Here is a 17,594-nt window from a genome sequence, read left to right on the forward strand (position 1 = left end):
ACTTTAAGTCACTGGTGTTCTCTAGGAGAATGTGACTTGTCTTTTTCTTTATTAGTTATTGACTGTCCCTGCAGTCGCCTCTACTTTTCTATCCTTCACTAGGTTTTGCAATCACTGTGGCTAGGCAGGCCTGCAGTTGAGACCTTAACATAGGGCCTGTGTTGTGCTGGGCTCTGGGTACAGCACTGGCCAGGTAAGCAAGGACCCTGCCCTCATGCAGTGTATATGGCCCTTTACATATGTTGTCTCCTGATGTGTTTTTGCTTTTAATCCTTCCTCCCAATTCTGTGGTACGCTACAGACAAGAAACTGAGGCCTAGATCACACAACTACTAAGTGGTAGAATGGTGACCTCACTCCCAGGCATGTCTAAATCCAAACCCGTGTACTTTTCCTGTGTCTTGTGCTACATCTCTGTCTGATGTAAGTGAGCTTCCAGGTTGCAAACACAAGCTGGTGTGGTGGGCAAAGGCCAGAGAGACCCTGGATCCTCTGCTCAGGTACACACTTAGGGACATGTGTTTATCAAGAGGGGTCTGCTCTGTGCTTGTGATGAAGTTTTAGAATATAAGTGAGGTTCAGTGGGGTGGAGTCCGGAGCTGATGACTAAGAAAGAATTCTTGAGACATCTTTGGTGCAAAATGGTGGTTTATTAAAGCACAGGGACAGGACCCATGGGCAGAAAGAGCTGCTGCACCAGGGTTGTGAGGGGTAGCTGATTATATACTAGCGGTTGGGAAGGGTAAGGATTATATACTATGTATTACTACATAAAGGTAAGGATTATATACTATGTATTACTATTGTATATACTATGTATATACATAGTATTATATACTGTGGGGTTGGGAAAGGTAAGGAAAGGGAGGTTTCAGAAGGATTTTTGTATGTTAAAGAAGACTCACAGGATACCGGAGGCCTCGCCATTGTCAAGTTAAGGTTGTTTACCCCTCTAGTAAGGCGTTAACATTAAGATAGTTGGGAACTTCCTGGAAGAATGTCGCACGTCCCACCCAGGAGTGGGAGGTGGGGGGAGGTTGCAGGGTGTTGGCTTATGCTTTGTCTCCAGCCAGCCTTCTGTTCCCTCATCATTCCCCCCTGAACAATTTTGACCCTTAAATCTTTAAGGTTGTTGAAGGTGGAAGGTCTCATCTTCTGTAATGTCTTCCTGCTGAACAGGGGAATAGAGATGTCCCTACCTATGGGTCAGTATTGGTCAGTTGGGGAATGTTTAGAGGAGTTACAAAAGAGGGAGGCAGCTGAATCCAACACAGTCAACATACGTGAACCTCCCTGAGTAGAAAGGATCATCTGTTAGCTGGAAGTTATGGCAGTGAAGGAGTCTTTTGACGCTAGGCACGGAGACACCAGAAATGACAACATAAGGTTAATATTATAATGAGAAAGAGGAGTCTGAATAAAAGATCTTTGATAGTTGACCTTTGATAATTTTCTTGCAGTCCAGGAGTTTAAAGCAATCACTAAAGGAAAGAGATCATTTAAAGGACCAATTTGAGTATTCATATCAGGTAGAAACCCAGAAGTCTTTTGTGGTAATCTGGACTGTACACACAGCATTCTGTCTGTATACTAGCACAAGTTCTACCTTGTGCAGCAGTTAAAACATCTAGTGCTATTCTATTTTGTAGAACTGCTTTATGCATTTGAGTCATTTCAGTACTTAGTAGAGGAATACTGTTTTGGATGTCCTTTAGGGCTTTGACCATGTGTCAAACAACATTCTCCAGTCTCAAAGAGGTACAAGGATGGGTGCCAGGTGGTTATACCAATGAGACACAGAACATGTCCACCATGGTTTTAAATTTCAAGGGTTAGCTGGGTTGGTAAAGGTTTTAATAATGTGTCCATGCATCCAGGCAAAACCCAGAGTACAGTGGCCTATCCAGCCTGGGGGAAGCCATGGCCACAGGTTAGAGCTGCATAGCCATTGGGTCGCAGCCAGGAGCCAGCCATCTAATACTAGGCCTCCTTGAACTGCAGTCAGGATTTCAAGGGCTACTCGATTTTGGAGGGCCATTTTTTTGAACATGCAATAATTTCAGGTCCATATTTGATTGGGGAGTTATGGCTTGATAATAATCCCCTTTTCTTTAAAGAAATTACTCCAAGGGCATGTAAGACTAGAAAGACATATTTGGAGTCAGTATACATACTTTTTTTTTTTTTTTTAGATTTTATTTATTTAAGAGACAGAGAGAGAAAGCACAAGTGGGGAGGAGAGGGAGAAGCAGGCTCTCCAGAGCAAGGAGCCTGATGCAGGCAGGACTCGATCCCAGGACCCCAGGATCGTGACCTGAGCCAAAGGCAGACACTTAACCTGCTGAGCCACCCAGGTGCCCTGGAGTCAGTATAAATATTTTTAAGGCTTTTGCCAATAGCAAAGCACAGGTGGGCGCTATTAATTCAGACATGTTTGCTGACAGAACTCTGGCTTCAACAGTCTGAGTTAGAATGACTATGGCATACCCAACTTTTCTTTTTTTTTTTTTTTTAAAGATTTTATTTATTTATTTGACAGAGAGACACAGCGAGAGAGGGAATACAAGCAGGGGGAGTGGGAGAGGGAGAAACAGGCTTCCCGCTGAGCAGGGCGCCCGATGCGGGGCTCGATCCCAGGACCTGGAATCATGACCTGAGCCGAAGGCAAACGCTTAATGACTGAGCCACCCAGGCGCCCCTACCCAGCTTTTCTTACTCCTTTTTCCATGAAACTGTTGTCATCAGTAAATCAGCTGTCATTTGCAATTTTAATAGAGGCGTCTTAAATCTGGTCAACTCACTCAATAACCTCTGAACAGTTATGCCCTATAAAAGTACAACGGTCAGGTCCAGGCATAAGGGTAGCTGGGTTTAAGGTCTGACAGGTTTTAAGTGTTATTTCAGGCATATCTATAAGCGTTGCCTGATACTTAGTAAGTCGGCCTCCCATCATCTATTGGTGGCCTTTGGTCTCTAAGACATTCTGAACCTGATGTGGAAGTCATTCCAGTCAGGGACTGTCCCAAAGTGAGCTTGGAGGCTGCTTTTACCAGGAGCACTGTTGGATGCTTAGCTAAAGCCTCTGTTTGCAATTGCACATCCATAGAGGTGGCTTCTAGGATAAATAGGACTATGAGAGACAAAACCAAGAAGCCCTTTTTGTTTGAGGTAAATCATTAATATCCTAATTACAAGGAACCACTGGCAAGTGGGATTAGACTTGTCAAGAGATAAGGGCATCCCCAGGTGCATCATCCAATCCAATCATAAAGAAATTGGGGTCATCCATTATCTCCACAAGTCTATAGTTAACCCTATGGAGTGGGATATGCTCTGGCTTTTAGGGGATGATTTTATCATCCCAGCCACATAGAATTGGTCAAGGTGCTAGTGGAGTTATACAATTGTTGGGGATGGATCCCATTTTCCAGTTGTTCAAATAATCATATGCCCATGGGGTCATTTATTATCCCCCAGAATAAAAAGCACAAAGATTGTCTATATGAGCTATTGTGGCAATTTCTCTGAAGTTTACCTCAAGTTGTCTAACTTAAGCAAACATTTAAGGATAATCAAAACTAGGATTTAACATCTGCAGGAGTGGGTTATTGAAACATAATTTTTCTCTCTAAAATAATCCTCATTTCCAGATATAGCCAAATCAGGACTAATTTGAAAAACAAGTCCAGTTTTAACAAACTTGGCCTAATCATTTACATAAGCTCAGCAAGAATAGTGATTGATCATATAGATCTTTTTAGAATCTGCTTTGCTGGAACTTTTATAAGGAATCTCTAGGTTGAACTTTCAGTAGCCTCTCCCGGTCAGAAGCCAAGCCAAGTACTTGCCATCAGACATGCCTGCAATACCTGTAGATTTGGGCGAATTCCTCTTCATGGAGATCCCCAAAGTGTCCTGAGGTTCCTGCACCTGCCAGGAAGTGACATTCTTTACTCACCTGGTGAGGCTGCTGGGAACTCTGTAAGCAAGGTCTCAGGCCAACAGTTCCAAGGGGCTTTATGGCTCCAGGTTTGATAAAGTCAACCTTAGTTCCTTAAAGCTGTTTGGTCACATCTGAGTCTATGCATGTCTCTCTCAAATAGGACATTCCAGTCAAAACCTTGGTAAAATAACCAGTGTTTCCAATGGTGTCCTGTTACAAGGATAACAGATTCTTATATGAACTTATGCAAATGACTATGATTGCTGTGGATGAAAGAATACTTACTGAGACCTTTTTAATTTTAGAGGGTTCAGGTAGAGAGAAAAGTTAAGTGCTTTGGTTTGTTTACAAATGAGTATTTTATCACATTTCTGTAAGTCATTGACATCTTAAGAGAAAGTCTCCTTAGTCTGGAAGAGTAAACATTAGAGAACCAGCAATGTTTCAAGCAAGAGTCACAAAACTATAATCATCTTTTTAGTTCATTTAGTCCCATGTTTCTATTTGTTGTTTAATTTGAATGCAGCTTTAGTCTGGAAATTCTTACCCATTTTAGTTTTAGGATTTTAAAGATATTGAATACCTACCTGTATTTGTCCTAAAAGTCCTTTTTATGAATCTCCTTAAAGATGAAACTCATTTTGCAAGAGAGTAAGAACAATTATAAATGACAAAAAATCAGAATAGACATGGTTAAAGATCTGATGAGATGAGAGTTTACAATATAGCTGGCAAGGAAATCAGGTTATTTCATAACACTTCAATAGCCAGAATATTGAGTGATGATGCTTATATTAAAACATTAAAACTTGGGGTGGCTCAGTCGTTAGGCGTCCGCCTTCGGCTCAGGTCATGATCCCAGGGTCTTGGGATCGAGCCCCGCATCGGGCTCCCTGCTCAGAGGGAAGCCTGCTTCTCCCTCTCCCACTCCCCCTGCTTGTTTTCCCTCTCTCGCTGTGTCTCTCTCTGTCAAATAAATAAATAAAATCTTTAAAAAAAAACATGAAAACTTTAGGAATTGCATATAACCTCTAGAATAGTTACAGCATTTACCCAAATGTTACCTAAGGCTTATCATTTGTTTAACAGTACTTCCGGAGTGACTTAGCATACCAAATAAAAGGCCTAATGAGTTAAAGAGACTTCATTTACAATTTAAATCTTGGGAAGTTTGTTAAAACCTTAGAAAGTTATAGCACATGCCTGAATAGGATTACAGATCATTACAAAACAAATATTTTTATTTAACCAAGATGACAATAAGAGATTTGAAGGGCACATAAATATGTAGGGTTCTATAGTTGTTAGCAAAACTTAGCTCCTTTAATATTGAGAAGTTTTAACCAAGTGATTGAAGATGTGATGACAAAACATATAGAAACTGGTTTTCTGGACAGACAAGAGAAAATTACCTTCGTTTACATTTTCTTATCCAGAGCAGATGAACAATTCAAGAAACCTTGTCTTTTGAACAGAAGAGAATTTCAGTCTTACACCAGTGTACCTTTAAAATAAAAATAAAATAAAATCCATTCATTTCAATCTTAGTCCATCCTGACCACACCTAAAATTCCTTTCCAAAGATTTCCCATCATTCTTAATTACATTTAGCAGAATTTTGCACTCTTAGAAACCTTAGTCTCCAGTGAAGACTAAGTAGAACCAATTGTGAACTGTTACACCAGAATTCTTTTAGACGGCAAATTTGTGAATCAGTTAAGCACAAGCATGTTTACCAACAGATTTAAGTATCTTTAGTTTCTTTGCAATAAGAAGTGAAAAGGCACAACCCCTATGTCCAGTAATCAGTGATTTAGCATTTTATCCTATTTGGAAAAGTCCTAGATGTCCAACGAATTAATCCCATTTATTCAAGCAAACTTTAAAGTATCAGGTTACCAAAGACTTTGAAAGCTATCTTAACTTCTATGAAAACTTTGATGAGACAGACAGTTAAACATCATTTTAGTCATCTTTTTGCTAACAACTTGCAACAGAAATAACGAGTTTGTTTGACCTTCAGTAAACCTCTATAGAATAAGTTTCACATTTAGTGCTGATAACTTTAAAGACATGTCTATCTTAATTAAACCAACAAACTTAACTTAGTTTAAATACTGAATTGTGTTCCACCTGGATCCTCCTCATTGTTAATTTTTACCTGAGACACTGGTGGGTGGTGTTAGGTCCAGGGAGTGCTCTTCATGCTCCTTGACAGTGAAGGGAAAAGGAGCCCTGGTGCCTGAGGCACCGAGGATGGTACAGAAACCAGTCATGCAGGCCGCCCCCAAGGTGGTGAGGAAACAGAAGGGGGAGGAGGAGACAGAAGAGGCAAAGTGCTGCCGGAAGATGGAGAAAGAGCTCCCGGTTTTAGAGCTCATCAGCTCCAATAGAGGCGCAGATGCCCTGTTTTCCCCGCCAACAAGGGGGAGGGGTTAAGCAGTCCCTGTCGGGCCAGAGAAGACAGGGAGTTTCCCCGAAACAAAGGGAGTTTCGGCAGCTGCTACGGAATATTCCTTAAAGTCCCCCTCCCGAAGGAGACTAACCACATTTGGCTCCAGTTACAGCCATTAACCCGGGAAGTGAGTGAGGGAGAAGTCCCCACATCTATTAGGAACAGAGAGAGAGTCAGAGTCCCCTTTGCTAGGAATGGCCTGTGTTTCCTCTGGCAACCTGGGTTTGGTCGGAGGAGGCCTATTTAGATAATTATCATCCAATATGTCACGAGTGGGTTTACTAGCGGACACATCAGTCAGTCACATTCTGCAAAAGGCCCTTAGGTTGGGGTCCTGGTGTAGAACAGTGAAGGCCTAGGTACGAGCAATGAAGTTACCCTAGGTCCATGTGCCCTATTTCCTGCAGAGATCTAACGGATAGATCCCACAGAGGCCATGCAGTGTTACAGGAGCTTAGTCCTTTCCTAAGTTTTGTAAACCAAATTGTTGCTAGTGGGTTAAAAGGCACCCCAAAGGAGAGTCCTTGGGAACCAAAGAAGCCTGCTAAGGCCATGCTCCCAGAAAAGTAAAGAAGGTCCATTACCAAAATCCCTCCCCCTCCCCCCGATTCCCGGGTGGCATCCCGCGCAGGATAGGTCAGAGGTTCCAGGTGTCAAAAGCGACTGGAGGTGTCCCTCAACAAAAATCACTATTGATCACCATCCTGCCTTTCCGTGAAGGCATTCCTGCTGTAAAAGGCCCGTATGAGGGATGCCGGCGTCCCTCCCCTTCCCCATCGCATCCTAGGCTGCTGATGGGTGCCTGGTGAATGGACTAAGATACTGTGCCGTCCTATACCCTGAAAGTTGTGTTATTGCCCTGCCACTTTTAACCCATGGAAAACGCTAGAAAAGTTTTACAAGGAAAATTACCCAATTTAGTTAGTAGAGGAACACTGACAGAAAACAGTAAAGATTGAAACCCAGCATGGTCTAAGTGACATTCCAACACATGTAGTCTTTACAGCCAACTTCCCTAGGAAACAGTCCCCGGTTGGGTTTTAGTTCAGTCGGGTACTGGTTTCAGCCGGCTCCCAGTGGCGGTCCCTGCAGCCAGAAGTGGCTAGACCAGGGATGTGAAGGGGATCACATTAGATCAATCCGGAGGAAACCTCACAAGGGAGTCTTAAGATTGGCAGCCGTCCTGGTGACTTAGGTGGCTGCCCCATGCCCAAGACAGACAACTTTGTATAAGGACAGGAATAAAGAAAGGGCATCAAGTTTCTGGATCTTATTACCATCCCAGCCAGGTACCAACTTCCAGCCAAAAGGCAGGCTTTCTCCTCCCCATGGAGTAGCCACGGCTAGAGGATTGCAGCCTGAGCAATTGGCATGAAAGTGTTCCAGTAAGACCGTACTCCTTGAAGAACCCCGGAAATGGGAGTAAAGGAAGAGAGAAAGTACTCACGAATTTTGCACCGAAGCTCAGAGTCCAGATGTAAAGACTCAAAGCCCCATGTTCGGGCGCCATATGATGAAGTTTTAGAATATTAGTGAGGTTCAGTGGGGTGGAGTCCGGAGCTGACTCAAGAATTCTTGAGACGTCTTTGGTGCAAAATGGTGGTTTATTAAAGCACAGGGACAGGACCCGTGGGCAGAAAGAGCTGCTGCACTGGGGTTGTGAGGGGTGGCTGATTATATACTAGGGGTTGGGAAAGGTAAGGAAAAGGGAAAGGATTTTTGCATGTTAAAGAAGACTCACAGGATACTGGAGGCCTCGCCATTGTCAAGTTAAGGTTGTTTACCCCTCTAGTAAGGCGTTAACATTAAGATAGTTGGGAACTTCCTGGAAGAATGTCACACGTCCCACCCAGGAGTGGGAGGTGGGGGGAGGTTGCAGGGTGTTGGCTTATGCTTTGTCTCCAGCCAGCCTTCTGTTCACTCATCACTTGCACTTCCAGTGACTTCCCCTGCAGCGCCTCTCTGAGCTTTAGTTTCTGCTGTAAGGTGGGGGCTGGGCAGGTGTATGTCACAGGTGCTGCAAGAAGTGAACCAAAGCACATAAAAGGAAGAAGACAGGAATTGACATTCTCTTTTGACTGTATCTGAGAATAAAAGAGGAACTTCACTTGGCAAGTTGACTCTTAGGACCAAAGGGCCTTCTTTATAATACCGTTTTGGAATGTTTATTTCTTCCTTTTGAAAGGGCTTTTGTAGGTGTGGTGGGCGGGACACAAAGGAGTAGTCACAGAGTGCAGGGTAAAATGTTCCATTTTCGGACCACAGGATTCAAGGGTTAAAGTTGGTTGACACGGAGTTTTTTTAGAGTAGGAGGATCCCAGAGGCTGGGCTCCAGGTAAGGCTCCCTGGGGAAACTAATCCTAAACCATTGACCAACTTGGAAACTGAAAAAGCAGGGCTCTTTCTGCATTACTTAGGCCCTTTGGAATTGCTAATGAATATGTGTCAAAATGACCCTTATAATCTGGCTTCTGCATCTGGCCAGTGGAACTGGTCTGTTGGGTTCAGAATCTGGTTTGGACCAGTGGTAAATGCCTGTCTGCGAACCAGATATAGAGCTGTCTTGTTAAACTGGTGTCTGCTCAGCTCAGGCCTTCACCGTCCCACAGCAACGGCGAGATAATGCTCCTTGCTAAGTGTGACATTTATGGTGAAGCCTTGTACTTTTCAGAAGTTCTTCTGAGACGTTTGCTTTCCTGACAGTGCTGTGAGGTAGATGCTTGACTTTTATTCCCATTTTGCAGATGAGACACTGAGACAGAGATAAAATGAATTGCCCAAGGTTTCCCATGCTGGTGGAGTCAGGAGTTGAATTTGTTCCTTCTAACGTGGGTTGCCATACTCTTTCCTACCCTGTGCGAATGAGGCGGGAGGTGTCCTTGACTCAGGAAGCCTGTCTAGGAGCCCCTGCTCTGGTCAGAAGTTATTTTTTAAATTTTTATTTTTTAAAAATTTTTTATTGTTATGTTAATCACCATACATTACATCATTAGTTTTTGATGTAGTGTTCCATGATTCATTGTTTGTGCATAACACCCAGTGCTCCATGCAGAACGTGCCCTCTTTAATACCCATCACCAGGCTAACCCATCCTCTCACCCCCTCCCCTGTTTTTTAAATTTTTAATATAATTTTTAAAATTTGTTCAAATCAATTCAGTATGAATGAGTATTCACTATATTCGCAGCACAGTGTTAGACTCTTTGGGGTATTAGAGATGAGTGAAACAGTCCTTTCAGGGAGCTGACCTCCTAACAACCAGATCTAATACAAAGCGAAATGCAACAGGGGCCATAACAGAGGGACAAACTCCAAGTTTTTTGAGCACTAAGGAAGGGAATTAGCAATATCTTCACAGGGACTTTGGCATTTGAGCCAAGATGTGAAGGATGAGTGAATAGAACTTTAAAAAGGAGAAGTGTCAGGGTGTTCATTTTTGACAGAATTGGGACCAGAGTTGGGAATAATTTGGCGTGTTATGGGAACATGGGATTCAATGTGGCCAGAGTACAGTATAGGACTGAGGTTCTCAAACTGCAAAGTGCCTAAGAACCCCCAGGTCTGGGATGGCATCCAGGAGGGGCACCTAAGGAGTGGAGAGGTGGGATCAGAGGTTTCTTGTGGAGGTACCTTGGAAGCTGAGGTCTTAAAGCTAAAGGGGCAGGAGAGAGGAGTCATGTTCTAGGCTGAGGGAACAGCCCTTTTGAAAGGCACTTGATGTGTGGGATTTGCAGACTACAATCCTGGTAACTATTGTTACCTTTCTAAAACACAGTTTTGATCTGGTGCCTCCCTCCCTGCTTCCATGTGCTTCTGTATTAGTCAGGAGTCTTGGCGATAAGCCAGGGAAACTGCCTCTGGCTAGCCTGAACAGAAGAGTTTATTGGAAGGACAGTGGCGCACAGACTGACCAGAAAAGCTGCAGAGCCAAACTTGGAAAATGGGCCAGAACCAAGGGAGGCTCAGCAGCAGAGTTCAGCTAAGGATAGCCCAGGGGCAACTGGGTGAGGACCCCACTGCCTTCCTGGGTCACTTCCGCAAGAGCCACGCTCCTGGTTGGGGGTCTGCATGAATCTGGGCTGACAGACAGGAAGCCTTACCTCCCACTGAGACCATCCAGTGGGGGTTCTCCACAAGGAATATCGATGCCAGTGGGAGGCTCGGTCAGATGATGGACAAACAACAAAAGTGGCAAATGTCCACTACATTTTCTGTGCCTCTCCTTGCCTCCAAAATAAGAGCCAAATGCTTAGGGTGCCATTAAGGCCTTTCACAACTTAATTATAAGCAGCTGCATCTCTCCACTCTCTTCCCTGCTCTCTCCATTTCAGCTGCTTGCAGGGCATTTCCTGGTGCTGTGGTTTTGTTTAGCCTGTTTCCTTTGCCTGCAATAACCTTCCTTTTCTCTGACTCCTAAAACTTCATCCACTGCCATCCAGCATGGATCAGTCCTGTCTTCACTCCCAGACAGGCCCTTTCTTTGGGAGGCACTTGGCTATTCTTGCCGTTATCACAGTGGGTGGGAGTTGCTTGCCTTTCTTTGTCCTCCCTGTGAGATGGGGAGGGGGAGGGGAACCAACCCTTTGGAGCCCTGGAGCTCTGGGCTGGGTCCTCTGCTAGGTGCTCAGCATCCTCCAGCTCCCAACACCATAGCACACAGTATATGCAGGCGCTGGGTGGATTTGTAGCACTACTTAAAAACCTGCTTTGCAGGTATTTGTTTTGTCCTTAGTCTTAGGGAGGTTTGAGGGTGGTAGAGTGGAAGGATGGGATGGTGGGTTGTTGGGGTCTTTCACCATTGCCTGACTGGTTTTAGGACTGAACAAGGTTGAGATCCCCCGCTATGGAGACTCTGCCCCCAGGAGAGTCAGGAGGGTGGTTCAGCTTGCACCTGATTTTGTTGACACTTGGTTACCTGGCACTGTGAAGTGTGATGCCCTTGTCTTCCAGAACAGGACCGTGCAGGATCGGTTCCTGGGAGTTCCTCACTCTGCATCTTGCTCACCTTTCAGTCTCTTTCCAGGAGAGTGAAAGCAGTACGGTGCAGGGCGGAGCAGGTGAAGAGCCAGAAATACGGGAAGACCAGAGATGATAGTCCTTCCCTTTTTTAGTGGGGGATGTTGGCTCTCATTCGTGAGTGAGGCACTTAACGAGCATCTGCCTGGTGCCAGGGTCTGTTTGGTGACGTCCATTCAATAATAGAACGAATGCATCTGTACAGTGTGGTGGCCGAGAGCTTGACCTCAAATTCCAGCTCCACCACCTGCTGACTGGGTGACGTTGGACAAGTTACTTAAACCTCTCTGTGCCTCATTTTCCTTGTCTGTGAAGTGGAGGTGATAATGGTGTCTCCTTCAAAGTGTTATGGAGATTAAATGAGGAAATCTATGCAAAGTGCTTAACACAGTCGCTGACAAATAGCAAGAGCTTAGTAACTGTTAACAGTTCTATACTATTTTTATTATTGTTACTACTCATTGGCTCAGATTTTTTCTTCTTAGTTGTTGTTCAAAGTCTCTTCTTAACCTCTTTCTCAGAGCAGGCATTTCAAAGTAATAAGTAGAAGAGGAACAGCCTTTCAAAAGTGGGGTGCCAACTATCTGATGCCCCTACTTTGGTGTTAGGTAAGGATTGGCTGGGACCCAGGGTGGTGCCATGTTTGGTTATTGACTGCAGCATTCTGAGCCCGGCCCATGAGGCAGGGCATCCGCCAGGAGGGACTTCCGGAGAGGAAGTCCCACAGTGTGGTTGTTGGGGCGACTCCTGGGGCAGGGTGCTTGCGAAAAGAGCACAGGCTTGGGAAGAGGAAGGGGAGACTGCCACTCGCTTAGCCACCTGCCTACGACCGTGTGCAGGTCACCCCTTCTTTGGACTTGGACTTGTTTCTTCCTGTGTAACCACCACCACTTTTCAAGAACTTTTGTGTCGGCGTGTTGGCACTGTTCTGCGTGCTTTACATGTACTAACTCTTTTTTCAAAGAGTACTTAAACAGCTACCTCACGGGGTGATTTGAAGATTATATACCACAGTATGTGTGAACGTGCCAGCAAGGTGTTAAAAGCAAAAACAACTGGGTGGCAATGCTAATGAGGTGCTTTTCCAGTAAAAAAAAAAAAAAAATCATGTTTAAACTTTGCGTATAAATATATACTTACACAGAAACAGATAAATAGCGGTAAAAATCAACAACAAAAGCTTTTTTTTTTAAGATTTTTTTATTTATTCATTTAAGACAGATGCAGAGAGAGAGAGAACATGAGTAGGGGGAGAAGCAGGCCCCCCCGCTGAGCAGGGAGCCCGATGTAGGGCTCAATCCCAGGACCCTGGGATCATGACATGAGCCGAAGGCAGACACTTAACCATCTGAGCCACCCAGGCGCCCCCAACAAAAGCTTTTTAAGCAACATACACTACAGGTTCTTCCCGCATTGTGTACCTCTTTTTATCCCAACACTTGGCACCTGGCCGAGGCAGATGTTTGTAACCGGGTTTTGCCATCAGAACATGTACCTCTTGAAGGCATTTAATTTTGTGTCTGGCACATAGCAAACTCAGTTAATGTTTGTTGAATGCATGTCTTAACGGGTGTGTCTTTATTGATTTGTATTTTTCAAAAGAGAGAGAGACTTCTAGAAAGAGCATCTTATCAAGGCAGCAAGAGTCTCATTTGGAGAATAAATGGAATCATTTGAATAGGAAGATATGCTCACAAAATACAAATAGCCAGGCAAAAATATCTCCCCTCTATTCCCCCAGTGAATCAGTTACATGCATGCTTACCTTGAGATTAATCTTCCATTAGCACTGAATTTAATATTGGAAGTAATGAGATGGATTACATAACCACCCCCCTCCACACACACCCCTAAATTCTCCTTACTTTATTGTCACTCCAGGTCTCTCTTGCATCTCTCTCCCAAGTTGTGATGAGCATAAATGTAAAATCCAAGAAATGTTTGTTTTATAGGGGAAAATAGTATGCATAGAGGAGAGATTCAGATAAACCTAAATCTGATCTCAATTCAAATCTTGGTTCAGCCAGTTTGTATCTTATGAGGGGGACTCAGGCAAGTAATTTAATTTCTTTGAATCTTATTTTCTTCGTTTATTAAGCAAAAGAATAATACTGGGCTTAGGGTTTACATAAAGTACTAAGTAGGTATCAGTGATAGCTATTATTATGTTGTCCACCTAGAATCAACATGAAATTAATTTTAGTCATAACCACCTCCGTACTTTTAAATAAAATATAAATGTGATCTCTAATTAGAAAATAAGTTTATTAGCATCGTCACTGAGTTATTTTTGCTTTTAAACATCAATAGTGTGGGGCGCGTGGGTGGCGCAGTCAGTTAAGCGTCCGACTCTTGGTTTCAGCTCAGGTCATGATCTCAGGGTCATTAGATCGAGCCCCACGTCGGGTTCTGTGCTCAAGATGGAGTCTGCTTAAGTTTCTCTCTCCCTCTGGCCCTCCCGCTTGTGCTCTCTCTCTTTCTCAAATAAATAAATCTTAAAAAAAAAAAAAATCAGTAGTGTGACCACTGGCTTTTAATCAAGGGTTAAATTAGAATCTAACCTGGAGATGATGCCCTTTCATATTTGTTATGTTAAAAAAAAAACCCTGAAAGAATCAAATACTTTTTTAATGTTCTGGACATATTCATATATATGGACATGGATATATATAAAATGTATATATGTGTGTGTATATTTGTATACACATACACGTGTGTGTATGTGATATATATACATATATCAGAGTTTGGATTGTTCCCATATCTACAAGAAACTGAGTCTCGGAGAGTTCTTTTCCAAAGGCAGCATGGCACTTGCATTGCTAGATTCATGGCCTGGCATTGCTAATCTGATAGCCAGGTTTTCTTCAGCCAGTTCCCTTTGAATTTATACTCGGGAATCCCCTTTCTGTTTGGCCTTCTAGTTAGTTCTTGGCTTAGCTTTTTGACATCCTGCTTTTCTCCCTTATTACGATTCTTTGCCACACTTCCTTCACATAGTCCTTGGAGGTGGCCTGTTTTCAGTGTGGGCCATTTTCTAGAACCTCGTATATAACTGGAACTTTTCTTGAATCAATTTTCAGATTCTTTTCATCAGTTGGTGAAGTTATCCAAGTTTTTGTTTCAGCTATTCTGATATTATCCTCTCAAGTCAGAATTCAGTCTTAAGTTTGTGCTCAGAATGATACTTAATGCATTCATGATGTCATGGGGTTCTGGGGAGGCCAGCGGCCCCACTGTACAACCAGCATGAGCAACCACTGAGCCAGAGAGGCGCCCCTTCCTAGAGCATTGTTGGATGACTTGCTATGGCGTTTTCTTCTTTAATAAGGAGAAAGACCCAAGTTCATCAGCATGAGCTATAGAACCTGACATGATTTGACCCTGACTACCTGCCCAGCCTGGTGCCCTACCAGTTGCCCATTCTCTTCAGCAGTGCTAGTTCTCTGCCTCCAAGCCTTGGCTCGTGAGATTCCCTGGGCCGAGAATTTACTTTGGGTGCCCATCAGCCTTCAGTCCAGCTCCCTCAGGAAGCTCTTCCACCTGCACCTTCCCTGTGTCCTCCTTGCTGCTGTGATTATGTCACTTTGCACTAACTCATTGAGGTCAAGGCGGATTTTTTTATCATCTCTCTAGGCCAGCACACAGTGGGTGCTCAACACGTTTAAATCCTTTTGCATTTACATACCCACTTCACCAAAAGTAGACGCTTTACAGAAATTGCAGATTTGTCCAGATTTTCCAGGATAACCTGGATTTCAAAAATATCTTGTCCCATTGTGAGGTGATATGTCCCTTCCAGTTTTGGTTCAGAAAGCATAACTGCCGTTTTTACAGATTGCATGAAAGTTGCTTTGGGGAGCATTTCAGTGAATTGATGCCAGTTTTTTAAACTGCCAGAATGATTAGTGCTTGGAGAGGTACAGGGGAGTAGAAGATTTTGTCCATGCACTTTGTGAAGCATAAAATATTTTTTTTAAAAAGCCTTTAAGAATATAACTTATGTAGTGTGACAAAATGAAATTTTTAAGTGTTAAAAACCTACTCTTACACTAATATATCATCAGCGCATATCAGGGATTTATTAACATTATTAATGAGAAAACCAAGATGACAAAGCTGGATCAAAGGAGAGTGTAAGAAACTGGTATTTATGTAGTTTTAAAAAAGGATGCAGGAGTAAGATTGCAAATTTAGATGCAAAACTGGCTAATGTCCTACAGGGCAATAAAAATAAAGCCTTTGAGTTTGTTTTTAAATCATTTGCAGCTTATCAATTTTCTATAAATGAACATCTAACTTTACAGAATGTGGGCCTAATCTGTGGTAAATAGAAAGTCAAACAAATTTATGTTTCCACAGAGCATCAGATGACCTTTATGTAGTCATGGTAGACATGACTACCTCTAGTACGACTCTGAAAGGACACTTTTTTTTTTTGCCTTATTTTCAAGTTTCAGATAATTTTCCTTTTTTTTTTTTTCTTTTTAGAGAGTGTGTGCAAGTGGGGGTTGGGCGGGTGGCAGAGGGAGAGAGAATCAGAAACAGGCTCCACGCCCAGTGCAGAGCCCGGGCTCAAACTCACCACCCTGAGACCCGAGCTGAAATCAAGAGTCAGATGCTTAACCGACTGAGCCATCTCTTAACAAATAAATCACAAGTGGGTTCAAGAGCTCAAAGACAGCTGGATCTGAGGTAGAGAAGAGTCCTGGTTGAGAGTAATTGTAAGTGGTTTTGAAATGGAATTGTGAAATTGGGACAGGAAGAGGGTGGTAAAGAGCAGAAAGGGTGAGGTATGGCCGTCACAGAGAGGGCTTCCCTCCCTATCCCAGCCAGAGGCATGTGCAGAAAAAGGTGTGGGTATTTTCCCCAGGTGGATGATGAGCTAAGGTGGGTGGGAAGTGAAATCCCTTGGAGTAGGAGGGAGCAATCAGTAGGAAGCTTTGAAGCTTGTGTTTAAAAGATTTGATTTGATTTAAAAGACTGTTGGACCAACAAGATACTCAAAGAAGACAATTGTCACTAGGTAGGAGGTTGCAGTTGAAATCAAGGCAGAGTATGGAAGTTAGGCAAGGAGAACCCTGGTACCATGAAAGGAGACCTGCCAGAAGTTCATAGTAAACTTCTGGCAGAGGAAAGAAACAGAAAGAGCAATTGAAGGTGGTGCTGAAGATCATTCTCCTGGTTAAAAGAGAGCTGCTCTGGGGCCCTGTGTTGGACAGAGAAGTCAGAACTGGCCAGCCCAGCTGGGACTCTCTGAGGCTGCCCCCAGCTGGGCAGGTAGGGAGAGAGGGCCAAAGAGAGCAGACCAGAAGACCATTTGAGAATGATTTTTGCTTCCCTTTGTGCTTGCTTTTTCTTTTAATTTTCAACTGTTTTATTTCATTATGTAATATTTGATCTATGCAGTAATACATTTGTGTGTGTTATGTAACACAAGTGTTTGAGAACCCCCACATCCCTGTCCAGTTTTCCTTTGTGGTTTCTTTGCCAGTAAAAAGAGTTTAGTCATCCATCGCCTAAAATATAGGATGCCTGAGTCACTAGTTTGCCATCCTGTGTCATTCAGCCCTCCTCCAGACTCCCTGTCCTCCAAGAAGGTGACCCAGAATTCCCTTGAAGTATGTGATGCTGTCCCTGTGCTATGAGCTTCTTAGCAGATGTGCCCCCTGGTGTTTGGAGTGATTTTAGGCACCAATTTGCCTGTTATAATTGTCCCTATGTTCTTTACATTCTTTGCATTTCAGCTTCTGAACTGCTCTTCTGGGTGACCTGAATGGGGGTAATAATGTTTCAGGTCCTGAGAAAGCAGTGGTGATTACAGATAGCAAAATGGTGGAGAAAGGAAAAGTTACCTCACTACTGACCCTCAGGTTTGATACTAGTCTACATTTGATTTTTTTTTTTCTTAATTATTAGAAAAAAAACATCCTAGGAGGGAAGATAGGATCATCAGCTTGAAAGCAGGATACTTGTTTCTTTTTTTTTTTTTTTTTTAAAGATTTTATTTATTTATTTGACAGAGAGAGACACAGTGAGAGAGGGAATACAAGCAGGGGGAGTGGGAGAGGGAGAAGCAGGCTTCCCCGCTGAGCAGGGAGCCCGATGCGGGGCTCGATCCCAGGACCCTGGGATCATGACCTGAGCCGAAGGCAGACGCTCAACGACTGAGCCACCCAG

At 43.5% G+C, this 17,594-nt stretch overlaps 1 protein-coding gene and 1 long non-coding RNA gene across 3 annotated transcripts in view; one reads left to right on the forward strand and one right to left on the reverse strand.

The window, feature by feature from the left end:
* Window positions 1-17,594, forward strand: part of SREBF2 (sterol regulatory element binding transcription factor 2) — a 65,896-nt gene that overhangs the window by 9,182 nt on the left and 39,120 nt on the right. The gene's annotated exons all lie outside the window — the stretch shown is intronic.
* LOC145721921 (uncharacterized) lies at window positions 669-6,626 on the reverse strand. 2 transcript variants are annotated; one of them, XR_014145945.1, is made up of 4 exons: window positions 6,105-6,626; window positions 5,356-5,447; window positions 3,870-4,153; window positions 669-1,352 (listed from the first exon to the last, which is right to left on the reverse strand). It is a non-coding gene; the product is annotated as an uncharacterized LOC145721921 (long non-coding RNA). The 2 variants fall into 2 exon arrangements; XR_014145944.1 differs by lacking the exon at window positions 669-1,352 and having other exon boundaries at window positions 2,502-4,153.

This window comes from Leptonychotes weddellii, chromosome 5 (assembly GCF_054177405.1).
Source record: "Leptonychotes weddellii isolate Sample4059 chromosome 5, ASM5417740v2, whole genome shotgun sequence".
NCBI classification, from domain to species: Eukaryota; Metazoa; Chordata; class Mammalia; order Carnivora; family Phocidae; genus Leptonychotes; species Leptonychotes weddellii.